This window comes from Coregonus lavaretus (assembly GCF_964263955.1).
Source record: "Coregonus lavaretus genome assembly, contig: HAP1_SCAFFOLD_1214, whole genome shotgun sequence".
Lineage (NCBI taxonomy): Eukaryota > Metazoa > Chordata > Actinopteri > Salmoniformes > Salmonidae > Coregonus > Coregonus lavaretus.
The window spans coordinates 37076-59623 of record NW_028164952.1 but is presented as its reverse complement, the minus strand read 5'-3'; positions in this window follow the sequence as shown (position 1 = coordinate 59623).

Here is a 22548-nt window from a genome sequence, read left to right as displayed (position 1 = left end):
TGACTTTACCTTTATCACCAGTTCCGTTTTACATTTATCATGGGTTTGTTTAATTCCCCATCGGTGTACTGCGTCCATTCCATTCTCATAGTATGTTCCCCAGGTATGTTTAAACGCCCTTGCCCAAGGACATGAGCGTTCCCCAGTGCAAATGTATTTACTATACCTTCTAGGAACTAACTTTCTTGTACACGTCCCCTTCTTACCAAAGCCCCCAAAACCTGAATTTATTTGCAAATTATGGTGGAAAATAAGTATTTGGTCAATAACAAAAGTTTCTCAATACTTTGTTAAATACCTTTGTTGGCAATGACACAGGTCAAATGTTTTCTGTAAGTCTTCACAAGGTTTTCACACACTGTTGCTGGTATTTTGGCCCATTCCTCCATGCAGATCTCCTCTAGATAGTGATGTTTTGGGGCTGTCGCTGGGCAACACGGACTTTCAACTCCCTCCAAAGTTTTTCTATGGGGTTGAGATCTGGAGACTGGCTAGGCCACTCCAGGACCTTGAAATGTTTCTTACGAAGCCACTCCTTCGTTGCCCGGGCGGTGTGTTTGGGATCATTGTCATGCTGAAAGACCCAGCCACATTTCATCTTCAATGCCCTTGCTGATGGAAGGAGGTTTTCACTCAAAATCTCACGATACATGGCCCCATTCATTCTTTCCTTTACACGGATCAGTCGTCCTGGTCCCTTTGCAGAAAAACAGCCCCAAAGCATGATGTTTCCACCCCCATGCTTCACTGTAGGTATAGTGTTCTTTGGATGCAACTCAGCATTCTTTGTCCTACAAACACGACAAGTTGAGTTTTTACCAAAAAGTTCTATTTTGGTTTCATCTGACCATATGACATTCTCCCAATCCTCTTCTGGATCATCCAAATGCACTCTAGCAAACTTCAGACGGGCCTGGACATGTACTGGCTTAAGCAGGGGGACACGTCTGGCACTGCAGGATTTGAGTCCCTGGCGGCGTAGTGTGTTACTGATGGTAGGCTTTGTTCCTTTGGTCCCAGCTCTCTGCAGGTCATTCACTAGGTCCCCCCGTGTGGTTCTGTGATTTTTGCTCACCGTTCTTGTGATCATTTTGACCCCACAGGGTGAGATCTTGCATGGATCCCAGATTGAGGGAGATTATCAGTGGTCTTGTATGTCTTCCATTTCCTAATAATTGCTCCCACAGTTGATTTCTTCAAACCAAGCTGCTTACCTATTGCAGATTCAGTCTTCCCAGCCTGGTGCAGGTCTACAATTTTGTTTCTGGTGTCCTTTGACAGCTCTTTGGTCTTGGCCATAGTGGAGTTTGGAGTGTGACTGTTTGAGGTTGTGGACAGGTGTATTTTATACTGATAACAAGTTCAAACAGGTGCCATTAATACAGGTAACGAGTGGAGGACAGAGGAGCCTCTTAAAGAAGAAGTTACAGGTCTGTGAGAGCCAGAAATCTTGCTTGTTTGTAGGTGACCAAATACTTATTTTCCACCATAATTTGCAAATAAATTCATAAAAAATCCTACAATGTGATTTTCTGGATTTTTTCCCTCAATTTGTCTGTCAAAGTTGACGTGTACCTATGATGCAAATTACAGGCCTCTCTCATCTTTTTAAGTGGGAGAACTTGCACAATTGGTGGCTGACTAAATACTTTTTTCCCCCACTGTATAACAATATTTAAAATATTCTCCAATGCATTTACATGGAAATCAGGGGGTCATATACAGTGAGCTCCATAAGTATTGGGACAGTGATACGTTTTGTTGTTTTGGCTCTCAACTCCAGCACTTTGGATATGAAATGATACAATTACTATGAGGTTAAAGTGCAGACTGTCAGCTTTAATTATTTTAGGGTATTTTCATCCATATCGGGTGAACCGTTTAAGGACCCTGGGACTAAACACCTCCCTCTGCAACTGGATCCTGGACTTCCTGACTGGCCGCCCCCAGGTGGTAAGGGTAGGTAACAACACATCCGCCACGCTGATCCTCAACACTGGGGCCCCTCAGGGGTGTTTGCTCAGTCCCCTCCTGTACTCCCTGTTCACTCATGACTGCATGGCCAGGCATGACTCAACACCATCATTAAGTTTGCCGATGACACAACAGTGGTAGGCCTGATCACCGACAACGATGAGACAGCCTATAGGGAGGAGGTCAGAGACCTGGCCGTGTGGTGCCAGGACAACAACCTCTCCCTCAACGTGATCAAGACAAAGGAGATGATTGTGGACTACAGGAAAAAAAAGAGGACCGAGCACACCCCCATTCTCATCGACAGGGCTGTAGTGGAGCAGGTTGAAAGCTTCAAGTTCCTTTGTGTCCACATCACCAACAAACTAACATGGTCCAAGCACACCAAGACAGTCGTGAAGAGGGCACGACAAAACCTATTCCCCCTACGGAGACTGAAAAGATTTGGCATGGGTCCTAAGACCCTAAAAAGGTTCTACAGCTGCACCATTGAGAGCATCCTGACTGGTTGCATCACTGCTCGGCCTCCGACCGCAAGGCACTACAGAGGGTAGTGCGTACGGCACAGTACATCACTGGGGCCAAGCTTCCTGCCATCCAGGACCTCTATACCAGGCGGTATCAGAGGAAGGCCCTAAAAATTGTAAAAGACTCCAGCCACCCTAGTCATAGACTGTTCTCTCTGCTACCGCACAGCAAGCGGTACCAGAGCACCAAGTCTAGGTCCAAGAGGCTTCTAAACAGCTTCTACCCCCAAGCCATAAGACTCCTGAACATCTAATCAAATGGCTACCCAGACTATTTGCATTGCCCCCCCCGCCCCCAATTTTACGCTGCTGCTACTCTCCGTTTATTATCTATGCATAGTCACTTTAATAACTCTACCTACATGTACACAATACCTTAAGTACCTCGATTAACCGGTTGAGACTTCAGAGAGGCCCAGCCCTACTTTCTGATACAAAATACAGTGATGTGTGCTGAACCTATCGCATCTATGCTTCAATAAAGTGGCAGCTGGATTCAAACAGATGATATCGCCATAGTCGATAACTGGAATAAATGTTGACTAAACGATTTGCTTTCTGCTATTTAATGAAAGGCATGATCTGTTCCTGTAAAGGAAGAGTATTGTAATTCTCAATTTCTTAACTAACTCATCAACATGTTTTTTTTGTAGGAAAGCCTATTTATACTCAGGGACACGATCAATTAGTGCACAATGCAATGTACATACGTATGCATAAATCATCCGATTTTTTAAAATTTGATTTAGAAAATAGCATATACTTGATTTTACCTGCAATAAGGCCAGGCACCACAGGCTGAAATGAAATTTTTGGATCTACCTATACATTTTGAGATTTGTTGGTATTTTGGTCCATTAATATGTGACTCGTTTCAGGAAACTAGGCGTATGTCGCGCGTCACTACTTCACAGGAGAGGACACTGCCCCTTTGTTTCTCTCTGCAGTCGCGATGGTTATGACCTGTTTTGGTACAGTATTTACACGGGGCCACACACCCTCCCTGACTTATTATAGCTCTCTAATCTCTTCAACTCTCTGTGTTTAAATTCTCTAGTCTTTCCTGACTCTCTTCCGAGCCTCCAAAAGCCATACTCTCTTTGTGTCTAGCCCCTCTTCTATATAACAAGTTATTCAAAACAGTTTCACACAACAATTGGAATCACCCCTTCCTGTATAGGAACTAGTCCCCCAGAATTATCTCCTACTCTACGAAGGATTTCATCCCCACAATGTAATCTTGATAATTCCTGACAGTCTCATACAACATGAATGGGTTCTCCCTCTTCTCTATACAACCACCTGAAAGTATTCATAGATGTGACTTTTGAGCAAATATTAGGTCTCACACGTATACAGCCTTACATGATTATTGGTTAACACTATCGGTAACCCAGAGTTTGTAAGGCTCCAGTTTCATGAAACGGATAGAGTTATGGCAAAATCTACAGCTGTTTTTGACTTTACTAATATTCTATTTCTCACACATGCTATTTTAATTCCTTCTGGTGTACTTATTGTATTTGTTTAACCCTGATTATTTGTTGACTGTTCTATAATCTCTTACAGGTTACATCCCATAGGTGTACTTTTAATAGTTCCTTCTATCTCAACACCGGGTAGTTTCTTTTGGTAATGGCCTATTACCGTGAATCGTTACGGACCCACCAACAGGTTGACTAGTCCCCCAGAATTATCTCCTACTCTACGGAGGAATTTATCCCCACAATGTAATCTTGGTAATTCCTGACAGTCCCTTACATTTCACTTAAAATGGCTATGCATTGATCAATTTGCTACTTTTCAATATTTTAGCAAGTTCTCAAATCAATTTCACCAAGTAATGAATAAAAACTACTGACCTTATCCTTGCAGCCGAGATTCAATATAGGTTTGGATTCCGTCACCGTCTCTGTCATTAATCAGGTGTCCTCTGGCCTGTTTTAACCCTTAATGTCAAAGGGCAGGACTTTCTATTTACGAATGTATCATTCGCCCGTCGACGGTTTTCAGAGTTACCTGGAATGACAGAAGCAGGTATTGGAGTCCGGCTCAGAAGGACCAAGCTGTTAAGTGAATTATTTAACAAACTATTTCAGTGTCTCTGTGAGTCTCCCAAAAGGTTGTAAGTATTTTGGGATTTAAGTAACGGACAGAGTCCCAGTCTGCATACTCAGAGATTTATTCATTGAGAATTCTGCAATCACAATTTCAGAGTCCATCTTTTATACTCATACGTCATACAAAAAATCCCTCCCCTCTGTAGGCGGGCTGTAGTTTTCCACTTTAAAAGTGCTCTCCTGACCATCAGTTCACACACACACACATACACACACACACACACACACACACACACACACACTTTCTTATCATAGCCTACTCTTTGCATTCCTCAGTTATTGCCGTTCTCACAATATTCTGCACCATGTTTCATAACGGTTTCTCTCCTCCCTAAATTGGGAGGCCTCTTTATCTTGGTTTCTCAGTTGTCTGTAGACAGTTCTCCTTGTCCTTTGTCTGGCCTAACTCTTACTCACATTGCTAAATAGTAGTTCAATGTCATAGTCTTTACTGGTCCTATACTCACACATTCTAACACATTTCACACAGTTTCAGAGTGTAATAATTAGTCATTAATAATTATTCTACCAGACAGACCCCCTGGTAGAGCTTCTGACCAATCAGTACTGAGTGTGCAGAGTTTGTTGTAACCTCTCCGCTGGCGTGAATCTTAATAAAGTTAATTTACTAATTGACTTGATGAGTCCTTGATGGTAATTTCCATTACAGTACCACAGTATTTTTTCCACTGTACTACCACGGCAGGAAAATACCATGGTATTTTCCTGCCATGGTAGTGACAAAAGAAAACATTTTTTATTGTACTACCATGGTACAAAAATGCACCATGATAGTACAATCAAAAAAAATACCATGGTTTTGTTTACAATGTATGGTGGTCTGTGTCCCACCATTTTTTGGATATAGTGACCAAAAACGTAGTAAGTTACGGTACTCAATGCAACATTGACTACTCACTCTGCAATGGCAAAGCATAGGCCTAGTGTACCCTCTTAAACCCCTTTGGCTCATAGTGAAAAACCACAACACACATGGTCTAGTAGTGGTGTACCTTGGGACCTGGATAGGGTATGAGAAGAATGAAGGGAGTCTGACACTTTGAAGATAAGGTTCACAATTAGTGTATCTGGTGCTTCTCTCTTCAATACAGTTTTCAGTTTATTCAGCCATTATAATGAGCCCTTCCTCCTATAGATCCTTCCACCAGCCTCCACTGTATCCTATGTTTGTAACTCACTCACCATGAAGATAAGGTTTAAAATAATTTGTTTATATGGTGCTTCTCTCTTCAGTTTTCAGTTGGCTCTCTTATTCAACTGACTCACTAACTTAACTAGGCAGGCTAGCACGAGAGCCCGTGAAGCAACCACTAGAGCAGGGGTTCCCAAACTTTTTTGGTCCGTGACCCCATTTTGACCATGTGAAAAGAATGATGTACAAATTTAAGTAATTAACAGCCAATGTTTATTTTTAATTGGGGCTATGGCAGTCAATTGCAAAACATTCTAACAGTATTTCTGATTTTATTCTCAACTCACCATCACATACGTTTAATGTGGGGCTATGACAGTCAATTGCAAATTAGTCTGACAGAATTACTTTTCTCGCCACCATAATGGAGATGGGTGCGCTTGATGCATGTCGCGTCAGAGCTTCTCAAAGTCAGGGGGCGTGGTCGACAGTCCTCATCTCTCTTCTCACATCCAACCAGGATGAATATTTGTTTTTAATGCAGACGAGAGCACTGAATCACCATACCATGAGTTTTAATAATCGGAGGGAGACGGTACAGTATTCCCTTTGAGTCAGGAACCAAAACTCCTAAATAGTGACCCGTGAATGTGTTGTTTGCAGCATTCGGTCACATGACAGCTCGATCAGCTGTTCGATTTCACTTACCAGCATGTCAACTGAGCCAGGATCAGTGACAATTTTAGAATGTAAGTCTTGGTGGGGCAAACCAAAAAATAAAACACAATTCGATGCATGGCAGCAAAGCCACTACACAACACTAAACAATACATCAATTGCACTATAACGGTGACCACAAACTGTTAGGGCCTATTTGTAAGTCGCTCTGGATAAGAGCGTCTGCTAAATGATGTAAATGTAAACATAAAGCGGTCCCAACAGCAGAGCTTTCTTTTCAGCACCATGGAGTGAATCCTTACCACTGCTACACCTGGCTATCAGCGGAGCCTTGTCTGGCTGCGAAACAGTTCATTCAGCCTCATTTACTGCCTTTAAAAAAAACATAGCTGACATGGCTGACTTGCTTAAACCAAATATGGTTTCTACTGACAATTGGGATGTACAAACTATGGCATAAGGGGATGATGAGCGGATAAGAGGCAATCCGTAATTTTGATTAAGACATTAATGAGCGAGCTAGGACGGACGTAGTCAATATAACTATTTGTTCAGAACTTTTGAAATGTACAGCAACAGAATTCAGAACATGGGCCATTCTTACAGTATTCTCCTTGTACACCAAGTCAGAACCTTAGGATAAATAACACACACTTCTATTGAATTTTGTCAGGCCGCCCAAAAAGTTACATATTGCAGCTTTAAGTATACTTAAAACTGAATACTTATAGACTTTTACTGAAGTAGTATTTAACAGGGTGACTTTCACTTGAGTCATTTTCTATTAATTGTTTTCCAAAATGTTGATGGATCACCAGTTGAGTCAGCATTAGATCTTAGAAAGTAGCTTGATTTCGTTTTTTTTTGCCTGAAGAGCTGCCAATCAGCTACCGAGTCAGTTTGCCTACATTTGAGTAATTTAGCAGATGGTCTTATCCAGAGCGACTTACAGGAACAATTAGGGTTAAGTGCCTTGCTCAAGGTCTGGCCTTGGCCCAGGCCTGATTTCTCATCATGAAGAGATCAGAGTTCTGTAGAGAACCAAGGATTTGTTCTATTTTTTTACTTTGAGGCACTTGAAGGGGAAATGTTTGTCTACCAGATAACAATAATATGAATAATAATAACAACAATAATAATAACAACAGATTGGAAAAATTCTAGAGCCAAATCAGGGTCAGGCATGCAGCTGATAGAGAAAAGCTCTGAAAAATACAGATCATGAAGGAACGCCTAGGGCGAGAAATGTTTCAACATTTCTCTTCATAATTATACGAGGATTAGAGTTTTTCAGTTTGGTAACTCTAATACAAGCAATAGGACAGTGGTCACTGAGATCATTTGCAAAGACACCACTGGCCAAGTACTTATGGGGGCAATTTGTCAGGATTAGGTCAATCAGCGAGGAGTTCTTTTTTTCTTTTACATTAATCCGTGTGGGTTTTGAAATCCCCTACAATGACAAATTCAGATGACAGAAAAGGTCTAAAATACTCAGAAAGAGTACCCACAGCATCCGCCATCTACCTACTTTTTCAATGATAACTAGTCACTCTCATTACTACTGCAGTCACTACAAATACTCTAATTTATTTTACATAAATACTTTAAGACAAGCTAGCAAGGACATTTTCTTTAGGAAATATACTTTTCTAGTATTATGACTACTATTCGTACAATTTTTGTTTTTGTTTACTAGTCCTCTTGAACCATTTAAGATACAGTGCCTTGCAAAAGTATTCATCTCCCTTGGCGTTTTTCCTATTTTTATTTCCTATGATCTCAGGATATATACAGTGAGGGAAAAAGGTATTTGATCCCCTGCTGATTTTATACGTTTGCCCACTGACAAAGAAATGATCAGTCTATAATTTTAATGGTAGGTTTATTTGAACAGTGAGAGACAGAATAACAACAACAAAAATCCAGAAAAACGCATGTCAAAAATGTTATAAATGTATTTGCATTTTAATGAGGGAAATAAGTATTTGACCCCCTCTCAATCAGAAAGATTTCTTGCTCCCGGGTGTCTTTTATACAGGTAACGAGCTGAGATTAGGAGCACACTCTTAAAGGGAGTGCTCCTAATCTTAGTTTTTGTTACCTGTATAAAAGACACCTGTCCACAGAAGCAATCAATCAATCAGATTCCAAACTCTCCCCCATGGCCAAGACCAAAGAGCTCTCCAAGGATGTCAGGGACAAGATTGTAGACCTACAAAAGCCTGGAATGGGCTACAAGACCATCTTCAAGCAGCTTGGTGAGAAGGTGACAACAGTTGGTGCGATTATTCGCAAATGGAAGAAACACAAAATAACTGTCAATCTCCCTCGGCCTGGGGTTCCATGCAAGATCTCACCTCGTGGAGTTGCAATGATCATGAGAACGGTTAGGAATCAGCCCAGAACTACACGGGAGGATCTTGTCAATGATCTCAAGGCAGCTGGGACCATAGTCAACAAGAAAACAATTGGTAACACACTATGCCGTGACGGACTGAAATCCTGCAGCGCCCGCAAGGTCCCCCTGCTCAAGAAAGCACATATACAGGCCCGTCTGTAGTTGTTGATCAGTCTCTAACATCGCTGTGGAGGATATTTGGCCCGCTCTTCCATGCAGTACTGCTTTAACTCTGCGACATTTGTGGATTTTTGAGCATTATTTGCTCTCTTCGGGTATTACCACAACATCGCAATCGGGTTTAGGTCTGCTTTTCAGCCATTCTGATGTAGACTTGCTTGTGTGTTTTGGATCATTGTCTTACTGCATGACCCAGCTGTGCTTCAGCACCAGCTCAGTTTCCTTAAGTCAAGCCATGGAAATGTGATAAGCGATGAGTTTGCTGTTTGTGAAGAGAATAAAGATGTTTAATTCTATCAAGACACGAGGAGCGCGCATGACAATGACCGCTGGAGTGTGCACAATGGCGCCGGAGGGGATGGCTGCCGTTTTATGGGCTCTTAACCAACTGTGCTATTTTGTTTGTTTTTCGCATTGTTTGTAACTTATTTTTGTACATAATGTTGATGCTACTGTCTCTTATGACCGAAAAGAGCTTCTGGACATCAGAACAGCGATTACTCACCTTGAACCGGACTAATAATTTTTCTTTAATGAGTCGGACGTGAGGGATTTGCTCCAGACACCCGATAGGGCCCTCATCCCCGTTATTTGCAGTAGAAAGAGACAGAGATATTGCGGAAGGAGATCGGGGTGCCTGGTAAGGAGCCGGCGACGAATGGCTAATCTGCCTTTGCCATCGGTACTATTGGCCAATGGACAATCGCTTGATAATAAAGTGGACGAACTACAAGCACGTATATCCTACCAACGGGACAACTGTAATATCTTATGTTTCACCGAGTCGTGGCTGAACGACGACATGAATAACATACAACTGGCGGGTTATACACTATATCAGCAGGATAGAACATCAGCCTCTGGTAAGACAAGGGTTGGCGGTCTATGTATATTTGTAAACAACAGCTGGTGCACGATATATTAGGAAGTCTCAAGGTTTTGCTCGCCTGAGGTAGAGTATCTCATGATAAGCTGTAGACCACACTATCTACCATGAGAGTTTTCATCAATATTCTTCGTAGCTGTCTATTTACCACCACAAACTGATGCTGGCTCTAAGACCGCACTCAATGAGCTGTATAAGGCCATAAGCAAACAGGAAAACGCTCATCCAGAGGCGGCGCTCCTAGTGGCTGGGAAATTGAATGCAGGGAAACTTAAATCCGTTTTACCTCATTTCTACCAGCATGTTAAATGTGCAACCAGAGGGAGAAAAAAATCTCCAGACCACCTTTACTCCACACACAGAGACGCATACAAAGCTCTCTCTCTCCCTCCATTTGGCAAATCTGACCATAATTCTATCCTCCTGATTCCTGCTTACAAGCAAAAACTAAAGCAGGAAGCACCAGTGACTCGTATAATAAGAAAGTGGTCAGATGAAGCAGATGCTAAGCTACAGGACTGTTTTGCTAGCACAGACTGGAATATGTTCTGGGATTCTTCCGATGGCATTGAGGAGTACACCACATCAGTCACTGGCTTCATCAAAGACGTCGTCCCCACAGTGACTATACGTACATACCCCAACCAGAAGCCATGAATTACAGGCAACATCCGCACTGAGCTAAAGGGTAGAGCTGTCGCTTTCAAGGAGCGGGACTCTAACCCGGAAGCTTATAAGAAATCCTGCTAGGCCCTCCGATGAACCATCAAACAGGCAAAGCGTCCATACAGGACTAAGATCGAATCGTACTACACCGGCTCCGACACTCGTCGGATGTGGCAGGGCTTGCAAACTATTACAGACTACAAAGGGAAGCACAGCCGCGAGCTGCCCAGTGACACGAGCCTACCAGACGAGCTAAATTACTTCTATGCTCGCTTCAAGGCAAGTAATATGCCAGTAACACTGACAGATGCATGAGAGCATCAGCTGTTCTGGACGACTGTGTAATCACGCTCTCTGTAGCTAATGTGAGTAAGACCTTAAAACAGGTCAACATTCACAAGGCCGCAGGGCCAGACGGATTACCAGGACGTCTACTCCGAGCATGCGCTGACCAACTGGCAAGTGTCTTCACTGACATTTTCAACCTCTCCCTGTCGGAGTCTGTAATACCAACATGTTTCAAGCAGACCACCATAGTCCCTGTGCCCAAGAACACTAAGGTAACCTGCCTAAATGACTACTGACTCGTAGCACTCACGTCTGTAGCCATGAAGTGCTTTGAAAGGCTGGTCATGGCTCATATCAACACCATTATCCCAGAGACCCTAGACCCACTCCAATTTGCATACCGCCCCAACAGATCCACAGATGATGCTAAGCGAAGGACCCTGGGACTAAACACCTCCCTCTGCAACTGGATCCTGGAATTCCTGACGGGCCGCCCCCAGGTGGTAAGGGTAGGTAACAACACATCCGCCACACTGATCCTCAACACGGGGGGCCCCTCAGGGGTTCGTGCTCAGTCCCCTCCTGTATTCCCTGTTTACTCATGACTGCATTGCCAGGCACGACTCCAACACCATCATTAAGTTTGCCGATGACACAACAGTGGTAGGTGTCATGTGAATTTCTATCTCTAATTCAACCTAAGCTTGAATCATTACCAGAGGTTGTAAGGCTCTGGTTTTAATCATAAATGATTCAAGGTCCATAACCACGAAGAAGGATTTTTTGTATGTTTATTCATGGAGAGCTCTGACGCCAAAAACACAAACATACCATTTTATACCTCCTGAACTTGACTCCTCCCACCTTTAGGTGGCTTTTCTAAACAGTTTCCGCCTTCCCCTTCACCCTTGAATGTTTAGTACCGCCCCCTCTGTTAGTGGGTTGACACTACATGATAATTCTAACATTTAAACTGTATTTGGGGTGAAATCCTTTAGTCATTATTCTTAAAATCCAAATTAATCTAACAATCCACCCCTTTGACTAAATATTCCCACATTCAGGATAAATGTATTTTACAAGCATGATTAATCTCAGAGATCACATCAGAACTAATAAACATTTCATCCAATTGCGGTCTTTCAGGGTCCAAATCCTCGTCATCCACCAAGCCTGGAGGATCGTTTTTCACATTCCCCTGGTCAGAGTCCGGAGTCAGTCCATCTCTCATCATTGTTTAGATACTGCATTTCACCAACGCCTGACTCACCAATCCTCGGACACAGAGAACAAGACAACAACCACATAATACAAGAATACCCATACAAACACTGACCGCTCCTAAGATGGTGGCTGCTAGGGTTTTCCATTTACCAAATATTTCATCAAACCACCCTATCCACAATGTACTAACTTCTGAGTTCAGTTCATCCTTCACTTAGTGCAGTTAATTCTGTAAGAGCTCTGGTGACTGTCCCATCCAGTGTGGTGTTGTTAGGGATAAATGTGCAACAATGGCTTATCTTTCTATAGACACCGGCCCTTTCTGCCTGATCTAGAACCAACCTCTACTAAGTTATGAGCGGGATGGCGGATAATCGCTCAGAGATCCCCTTTACTGCATCTCTAGTCTGGTCAATAAATCGTTGTTGGTTGTAATAGATATAATTTATCCAATCCATATTTTTGTTTATTGTCACCCACCAGAAAAATGTTGTGGTAAAACCCTCCCATATTTGATTCATAGCTTTGTATTCGTCTGGAACACCCCTGGGGATGCCGATACCATCTATCCAAATTGGGCTATTTCCTTCCTGACCTATATTTATTTTTCTCCTGTTTATTCTTCCTTTCACTGGTCTTTGATGACCAATTCTTACAGGTTGGACCAACAATACTGGTGCACAAGTACCCACCCATCCCTCTGGTAATGTCTGCCGAATGCTCCCTTTGTTAGTGCATGCCCACCACACATCAGTCAGAGGGATGGTTAGGCACCTAATTTTTTTTTCCTCCCTTCCTTATCTAAATCAGTCACATTAATTATCTCCTTACAGCCATCAAAATCACCCAAGTTACGGGTGCCATTTCTATGTCTGTAACACTGGTATTCGCCAGGAGTTAAAGTGAATCTAGGTGGGCTGGCCGAGTATGTAAATTTTGCCAGCCCAATCCCTGTGCAATTTGGCTCTTTTTGATTGGACCCCAGGTCTAATACACAGGAAAACATTGCCTTTGGCATTGGGGCGGTCAACATTGTCGGTCGCCCAATGGAGCATGCATAACAATTGGTCTCCCCCAAGGCCCTAGCGGTGTATTTCATCCACTTTAACCAGAGATTATCATCAGGGACCCCCTCCACTTCCCCTTGGTTCCATTCTTGGAGGAGAAAATCTTTCATAGTGGACGGGTTAGTCGAATTGACTCCGTCATCCCTTGACTGATCTACTCGGTCTATTGCTGTTAGTGGATTAATGACAGTACCTGTGCTTTCCATATCTTTTGACTCCATCAAATGTAATCTTAGACAAGTATCCCATCCGTATTTGTCCGCGCAAGCCCAGTAAGTTCTTTTCATGTCCTCTTTAGTGACCTTTACTATCGTTACTACAATCTCCGTGGGGATGTCGTTATACCTTCTTATCCTCCATCTTACTCCCCACCCTTCTCTGACCCCTATTTTGTAGATCACTCGTCCTTGACGGTCAGTATGTCGGGTCGCTTCCCTTTTATTTCTTAATAATGGTAAGGCCATAGCGTAATTGGTGCGAGGTGGTGGTGGATCTTGACATACCAAGACTATTGCCGAGACTACGATGCAGCTCAGGGTCACCCATATTCCCAAAAACCGCCAACCCTCTCCTGTCTTGAGTCCTTCTGCTCGGTACCACCCCATACTCACACCCTAGGAACACACTACAGTGATGATAGGTCTGGGTAGGAGATCTTCGTTGACAGAGGTGACCCCCGGACCCTGTGGCACAGTTCTGCTCGCCAACTCTGCGCGTGCTAAGTGGTGCTTGTATGTGGTCTTACCTTCTTGCAGTGGGTAACATGGACCCAGGTTCCTCTCTCTGCTATTCTAATGGCCAAGGCGGTGACCAACATAACCTGATAGGGCCCTTCCCAACAGGCCTGCTTCCAGTTTTCCTTCTAGTGACTGGATGCTCACCAGTCACCTGGTTAGATAGTGGGTCACCTTCTCCTTTAGTTCACCTGTGGGGCACAAAACCTCTGACATACGGGTGTGGTTAATAAACTATCTTCACACATGTTCAGATTAATCTAACAATTTCTGACTGCATTCTCTTTTTAGACTGTATCTAAAAAAATGTTTTTTTTTTTAAAGTATTTTGTCCTCTCCTTCGTATATTATTTAATCCTACAATTAGCCTCTTCCCCCCTCTTGACACATAGTTCTGCTTATGTGTCAATATTACCACCTTCCTAAACATTCCCTTAGGTAATTTATCAACAAATTGCCATGCCTTTCATTTTTGAGATTGTCTTTTGCTTCTTTATTGCCCCTCCCACTTCCTTTGTCTTTATGGCGGCTAAATTCGACTTTCATTCAGTTCAGAATCAATTAGTAATCCAATCAATCAATCTCTTATCTTGTAAAAACACTTATGTTTAGTTCAACCTCTGTTCTACCCCGGCTCTCCCGGGCTTGACCTGAAGACTGATTGTTGGACATGACAAGTCCATATTTAGGTCAACTAAGTCTTCTGCCAAGCAACAAAGAATAAAAACCTATATGTTCGTGATTAACCCAGTTATCTCTAATAGCCCACCAAAAAAAAAAACATCATCTTTAAATCACGACCAATGTCATATCCCTCTTTACTCTCTACCATTTGGGTAACATCCCTGATATATGTATGCCTCCCTAGAGTTCCCAATGATTTTACCATGGGCCGCCATTGCCTTCCCATAGATAAGATCACTTAATTTACCCGTATGCAGTACATAATGGAGTACCCAAGCTTTACAGCAGTCTATCCTTACCAAAAAGCTCATCATTCTTCATCTAATTATTTTTTTCTCTAGTCCCTATCTACCTGATCCTATTGCTAAATCAATGATCTAGGCAATAGTTGTCTCGCCTTAGATTGTACATTCCTGATTACTGCAGCTTATTCCATTAATTTAGGTTCAAATATCCCCCAACCAACCGTTCCATCCTACAGCATAGTAAACACCACCCATGAACTGTTGAAAATCCCCTAAATTCAACATAACAACCCTTTATAAACATCATGCTGGGTGTGTTTTTTTTATTTGAAAAACCCAATTGAAAAATAACAATCAAAGATAGTTAGGCTCAACTTAATTTGGTAGCTCCCTCTTATGACCTAAATACTGCCTAACTTCACTACTGCTCCCCCTTGCCCTGAGCAATATTCCAATGAGATAAGCTAATCTCTTTCTCCTGGTTATACATTTTGTTAACCTTCAATTACCATCCGTAATCTAAAGATGGTAGTACACACAAAACATGATACAGATATCCCCAGTCCTAACCCATCAATAATGTTTGTATCAATCTAATTCCTTATAACTAATCCATAAAACCACTCAAAATTCTTCGAGTATACAATGATTATTTAATTATTATTTAATTGATTACCCTAAATCTGCTACATGTGATCTCATTTCAAATGATCCATTATCAATTATTTGATCCACCCCCTAGTAAAATCTCTCTCCCCTTCTATTCTGGAGTTCTACCTCTACCAGCTATTTCCCCTAGTGGCCATTAAATACTCTGCTCCCATCTGTTCTTTTTCTTACTCTGTTAGTCTCTGCTTTTCAAGCTCCAGAAACTGTTGTCTCTGTCTCTCAGCCTGCTTGTTTTTCAAACCTAAACAGTTGCCTTCTCTCTATTTATTTTATTCCCCCCCTAAACTGTGTACTTATAACCAATGTTTTTTCAATCCATCATTCTAATAGTAAAAACGATATCCCATTGTTCACATAACAAAACTAAATTATTTTTTTAGAATCCACCATTTATTTTCATCCACCACTGGTGTTACTCAACCTATACAATAAAGTAATAACCATTTGAATTTATCAAAGCACTTCCTCTCAGTAAAGTCTCCCGACCTCCACTTTTTCCCGCCAACCAGAGCCATAAATTATTATCCTTTGTCCTACTCAACTTTCACAGCTCTATCGCTACTTCAGTTCGCCATCCAATTTCTTCAACTGTTCTCTCTGATTCGGCCCTAATCAATAAAACAAATACTTGATATCGTTGATAAGCATACACTTAAGGATGATATTCCATAATGTCATTCGTACTTGTAACATGTTTTCATAGACCTATCTAGAATACTACTAAAGCTATCTTATGCAACTTTTAATACACGTAAAAACTCTCTCTCTCCACCCATTCCCTATTGAATAAGTGAGTTTTTAACCCCCAACCACGCTCCAAATCTTCCCTTTAGCATTAACCAACCAAATACTAAGTAGTATCCGGTTACCATTCATCCCAGCCGTTGAATTCCCTCATACACACATATTTCACCTTATGCCATTCAAATGCCCAACACAACATAATAGTTCAATGCAACCCTCTATTGGTTCTGCAAGTCGCTCCGGACCAGAGCGTCTGCCAAATGACCAAAAATGCAAATGTAAATATTCTCTACTTTCTCACTCATGACGTACGTCTACGTTTGAGTGCGAAAGTTCATACATATGCATCGTTGGAATTTTATAGGTACCTCTCAAATAATCGCTTTGTGGTGTTTTTAGCCAATTCTTAATTGACACCAATAATTTTTTCAAACATTTTACCCGTTGAACCAAAAAATTGACTGTCCCATTCCTTTTCTTTACCCCTGCAGTCACGATGGTTAAATATTCCTTTGTTACCGTTAAAGCACTTTCGCGCTTAAAAAAAAAACACTCGCTCTCTCTAGCCCCTCCTTTCGCTGTTTTTTCAAATTCATTTTATATGCATCTGCCTAATCATATAACTTCTAACTTTTTACTTCGAGATGCCCAATAAATTCATACCTCTTCTCCCAAATGGATCCATAAAACATATTTCTTCGATCTCTTCCTAACATATATCTTTCATCCCCCGTTAATTCTCGGACCTCTTTAGAAGATTTATTTCCCATGGTGGAAAAATAAAATTCCCCCCCTTTAGTAATAATTCCCAGAATTATTCTTCTAGGAGCTATTATTTTAGTGCGTCTCTTGAGCCAATGTATGATCTGCTTTTGTAATTAACCATTTAAAATTATTTAACCCCTAACCCAGAGTTTTTTATTTAAAACTCCGGTTTCATGAAAGGGGTCGATAACCATTTTTTCTCACGCGACCTAATTTTTTTTTTAGCTCCTTCCTTGAAACAATTATCACGTATACTGATGGATTCTCAAGTCTCACACGTACACAACATTATACAGTCATTTGCTAAACCTATTTGTAACCTAGAGGTCGTAACTGCTCTAGTTTCATGAAACACACAGAGTTCTAGCAAATCCCCAGTCGTATATGCGACTTTTGACCTGTTTTATGTATCCTTAGCACACGACAAAAATCATCCCTTTCCCTGTTTATCGTAGCACTGTACCCAGTACAGTCTCAATAAAAACTAGTTTACATTGGTGATGGCCTCTCACCCCTTGTCATTTCGGACTAGATTATTCTGGTAATAGCTATTTACCTAGGGTCAATTGCGGACCCTCCCCGTTTTGTAATAATTATTACTTCCTTTGAGATTTTGGTAACTATTCTCTGCCCTCCACAATAATTACTATTCTCATACAAGTTCAAATCATTTCACCAAAATCCATGAATAAAAATTACTGACCTTTTCCTTGCAGTTTGGATTTAAATGCTTTTTCAAACTTGTTAACGTCTTTATCGTTCATAAAGAGTAATCACCGGCCTGTTTATAACCTTAACGTCGAAGGCCAGGACTCTTTCACGGATGCTATCACCCGCCCGTGCACGGGTTTCGGTGTCCTTAGAACGATAAAGACGTATTTAAGCTCCGCTCAAAGGACCAATCTGTCATGTGAATTTCTATCTCTAATTCAACCTAAGCTTGAATCATTACCAGAGGTTGTAAGGCTCTGGTTTTAATCATAAATGATTAAAGGTCCATAACCACGAAGGAGGATTTTTTGTATGTTTATTCATGGAGAGCTCTGACGCCAAAAACACAAACATACCATTTTATACCTCCTGAACTTGACTCCTCCCACCTTTAGGTGGCTTTTCTAAACAGTTTCCGCCTTCCCCTTCACCCTTGAATGTTTAGTACCGCCCCCTCTGTTAGTGGGTTGACACTACATGATAATTCTAACATTTATACTGTATTTGGGGTGAAATCCTTTAGTCATTATTCTTAAAATCCAAATTAATCTAACAGTAGGCCTGATCATCGACAACGACGAGACAGCCTATAGGGAGGAGGTCAGAGACCTGGCCGTGTGGTGCCAGGACAACAACCTCTCCCTCAACGTGATCAAGACAAAGGAGAGGATTGTGGACTACAGGAAAAAGAGGACCGAGCACGCCCCCATTCTCATCTCACTGCCTGGTATGGCAACTGCTCGGCCTCCAACCGCAAGACACTACAGAGGGTAGTGCGTACGGCCCAGTACATCACTGGGGCCAAGCTTCCTGCCATCCAGGACCTCTATACCAGGTGCTGTCAGAGGAAGACCCTAAAAATGGTCAAAGACTCCAGCCACCCTAGTCATAGACTGTTCTCTCTGCTACCGCACGGCAAGTGGTACCGGAGCGCCAAGTCTAGGTCCAAGAGGCTTCTAAACAGCTTCTACCCCAAGCCATAAGACTCCTGAACATCTAATCAAATGGCTACCCAGACTATTATGAGCATTACAAACCAGAAACATGGAGATAAGACAGATATTGTGCAAAGCTGTGTTACTCCCGCCCCGCTGGCAGGTATAAAAGTAACATTGCGGTAGTTCTGTTCTCAGTCTATTTAATTTAAACTCATTTACCCTAGAAATGAAATTACAGTTGATAATGGTAGAGGACATGTACAAGTTGTTTGCCATAAAATATGGTGTCTCTAGCTCTATCGATCTCAGAGTAATTAGTAAGAAAACAAAAAGTGTTACTTTCATCCTGGTTATCGCCTACTGCTACTACTATTAGGCTTACTTCTACCAGTAAACTATACTACTACAATTACTATTTCCATCACTAGTGCGGTCACAACTTCTACTGTTATTACCCCACTAAAGGCTACTATCCCACTACTATTTATAATACAGCCTCAAATTTAGCACAAAGCTTCTTTTTTACCCCCACTATAACTTCCCAATTAATTTTGGCAGAATGCAGGCTTCAACATTCTAAACTGTAATCACTGCTACATTCAGAATGTATAAGATCTTTTGAGATCTTGAAAACACATTATATTGCTTATGATGCTATAGTACTCACTCTACCCTAATATACTAACCCACTACACTAACTCCACACCCACATACCACAGAAAAATAGCTCACTATAACTTACCCATAGCTTACGACACCCAATCGCACACATTTTAGGAAATATCATTTTCTGTCTGCTTACACTAAATATATTTATATATACATGAGGTTTCATAACAAAAATATATGTTATACTGTAACAGAGACAGAGCTTTTTCATCAAAGAAAAACCAGTGTGCTTTTGACAGTTATAGACTGTTTGCAAAGACAAAGAATAAAAGGATATTGCAATATACCTTGCTCATCGAATTATATTGGTTCCTACTAGTAGCTGCACAGTAATATGCACAAATGTGTCAGATTACAGTAGTGTTCTTACTGAATTATCACAAAGTTTCACACCAGTAAAATGTATCTATAGTAAACAGTGTGAAACTGGTCATGCAATCTCCATACCTGGCCTAGAATGTTCTCTTGCTTGGAGCTGTGAAACTAGTCATATGCAATCTCCATACTTGTTCTAGATGGTGTTCTTACCTGGAGCAGGGAAGGTTAAATTGTCATGTCAGAAGGCGCAGCGGACAAATGTTTCATACTTTCATATTACATCTAAGAAAAATGACAGATCAAAACAATTTGAAGATGAAATAATCTATTAATTCAAAAGGATTTCATGCAATGCAAAATGTAAATAGCAAAATTGGTTTTTGTCCATACAATCTACTTCAGCTGCTCAAACAGTTTTGTATCCAGACTATCCACCTATGCGTCATAGCATTAGTTTTTTCTACCTCCAAAAGCTTCAAAACACACTAGCAAAGCTTTGTATTCCCAGACCCCAAACCACCACCACAAATGCCCATACACCCTTCCATGTTGGATCCTCCACAGTTCTTGAACCGTTTATGCTACAAACCCCAAATCAACGTTGACATGTTCACACGGACAACTTAGATTGCTACAACAGCTTTATTAACTATGAAGCCTGTTCTATCCCCATTCATTTCAATGGCGGAAGAACTGCCACAGAACTGTCAGAATGTTCAAACTAAAGCTATTAACACGAAACCAACTTCCAAATGTGCAGACTACCCCAACTTAGATTGCTTGAGAAAATCTTTTTGAAAGCATGTATACTTTTTGTACTACAACAATATTAAATGAGCTCCCAATGCATTTCAATGGCAAGAAATGGCCATAAACTTGAATGGTAAAAATAAATTCTAGACCTATCTCCTCTTTCACCATTTAAGTTATCAACACCAAACCAACGTTAAGACGTTCAGACTGACCAAACTTAGATCGTCTGCATTCCGATTTTGTATCCTATTTATAGTTTTTGAATTATAACCATTTTAAATTAACATGGGTTTGAATGAGAACCACAGGGTTTGAATTAGTGGCAGCTATTTAAAATGGTCCTGCTCCTTGGCCAATTAAGGAACAAGACCAACTATAAAACTTTCAGTAAACTATAAACAATTTGTTTAAAAAATCCCCCTAGGTTCCTCGATATTAGGGAGTTTTTCCTGTCCATTGTGCTTTTGCTTCCGCATTGGTTTCTCTTTCGGGTCTAGACCGGGTAACCGTAAAGCACTTTGTGCAAACTGCTGATGTAACAAGGGCTTCATGAAATACATTTGATTAATTACTTGTGCTTTACTGAGGGGACAAAAAGTTATATTGAATCTTTTTGTGCATTCTGCAATGTATTTTTGTTCTGTTTATAGTTCAACAACCATTCCCAATAACTCTGGGTCAGCGAATGTGTATCTATTGATCTGCAACAAGAATGTTGTAGCAAAGGGATCATCAACTACATTCAGCCGCGGGACAATTTTTTCTTGAGTGGATGGTCAGGGGGCTGGAACATAATTACAAATAATTTGTAGACTGCAAATTGACCGCAAGAAGCCCAAACAGATATAATATTTGACTAACACAGTCATTTCAAACCTTGCTTATATTTGTATATTATGTGTAGGGATACTTTGGAACATATTTCCAAAACTAAAATCACTTGGAGCTGACTTGCTGTACTTTTTATAGTCTTTTATGTCCAACAATAATAAATAAATACATTATTTTGCTTAGAAAACTTGGGTGGCCAGATAAAAATCACCTGCGGGCCGTCTGTCATTCACCGTGTCCATAAGATCATTATTCAATTTTACATTTACATTTTGGCCATTAGCAGACACTTATCCACAGTGACATACAGTCAGTGCATTAAACTAAGGTAGGTAAGACAACTGCATTTCGAAGTCATTATTCACGTAAATAAGGTCATTTCAATAAACATCCTTTCATTTTTTCTCTCTTTCTTTATTTCAATAGATTTTACACTATCTTGCTGGAACCAAAACATTTGACTATAGTAACATAAAATAGCACAAAATATACGCACAAAGAAAACAGAAAAATGGTTACATCAAAACTAATTATCCAATGAGGGTCTTGTCTTTTTCACTATAGATATTTTTTGCAAAGTAGATGGGATACTGCATTTCTGATGACAAAGCAGTCTCAATTCATTACCTGGGTAATATTCAATAGTGCACACCGTAGCGAAACGATTTGCAACGGAAAACGAAAACAAGCGTTTCTTATTGGACAAGTTCAGCTTGTCCCTTCCCGTTTCGGCATGTTTGCTTCCTAGTGAATACGACCCTGGCTGCAGTCCTTTTAGGGACCATTCAGCATGGCATGTTGGCCACAGCCCTCATCGTCAAGCTCTCAACAAGGAGAGAATAGGGCCCTGTTCCAATACTTTAACAAATGCATTGTTCCTTCCTCCCATCCTTGAAGAAATACCTAATCTGACATGGCTGGATTGGGGAAAGCTATGTGATAGAACTATTGCTTACACCTATTAAATTGTGTTAGATCAGTAAGTAAGTAAGGAAGGGTGTGTTATTAAAGTATTCGAACGGGGCTTAGGACACAAGACTGCTTTCTGTACAGCAGTCGATCCTTTTGGCTTCACCTTTCAAAAACGCAAAAATTTTTAAAACAAACATATATATATATATATATAAATACTTTTTTGCGTTTTATATATATATATATAAATAAACGAAAAAGTCTGTTCAGTAGAGACCAGTTTACAGCCTTTTAAAAACGTTTCTTAACAGCTCTGGAACATAAAACCTTAAGCACGATGGACTTTCGATAAGGCAAAGTGTTTGGATAAGCTGTGTCTGCCCAGCTGACCCAAGTGCTTATACATTTCTC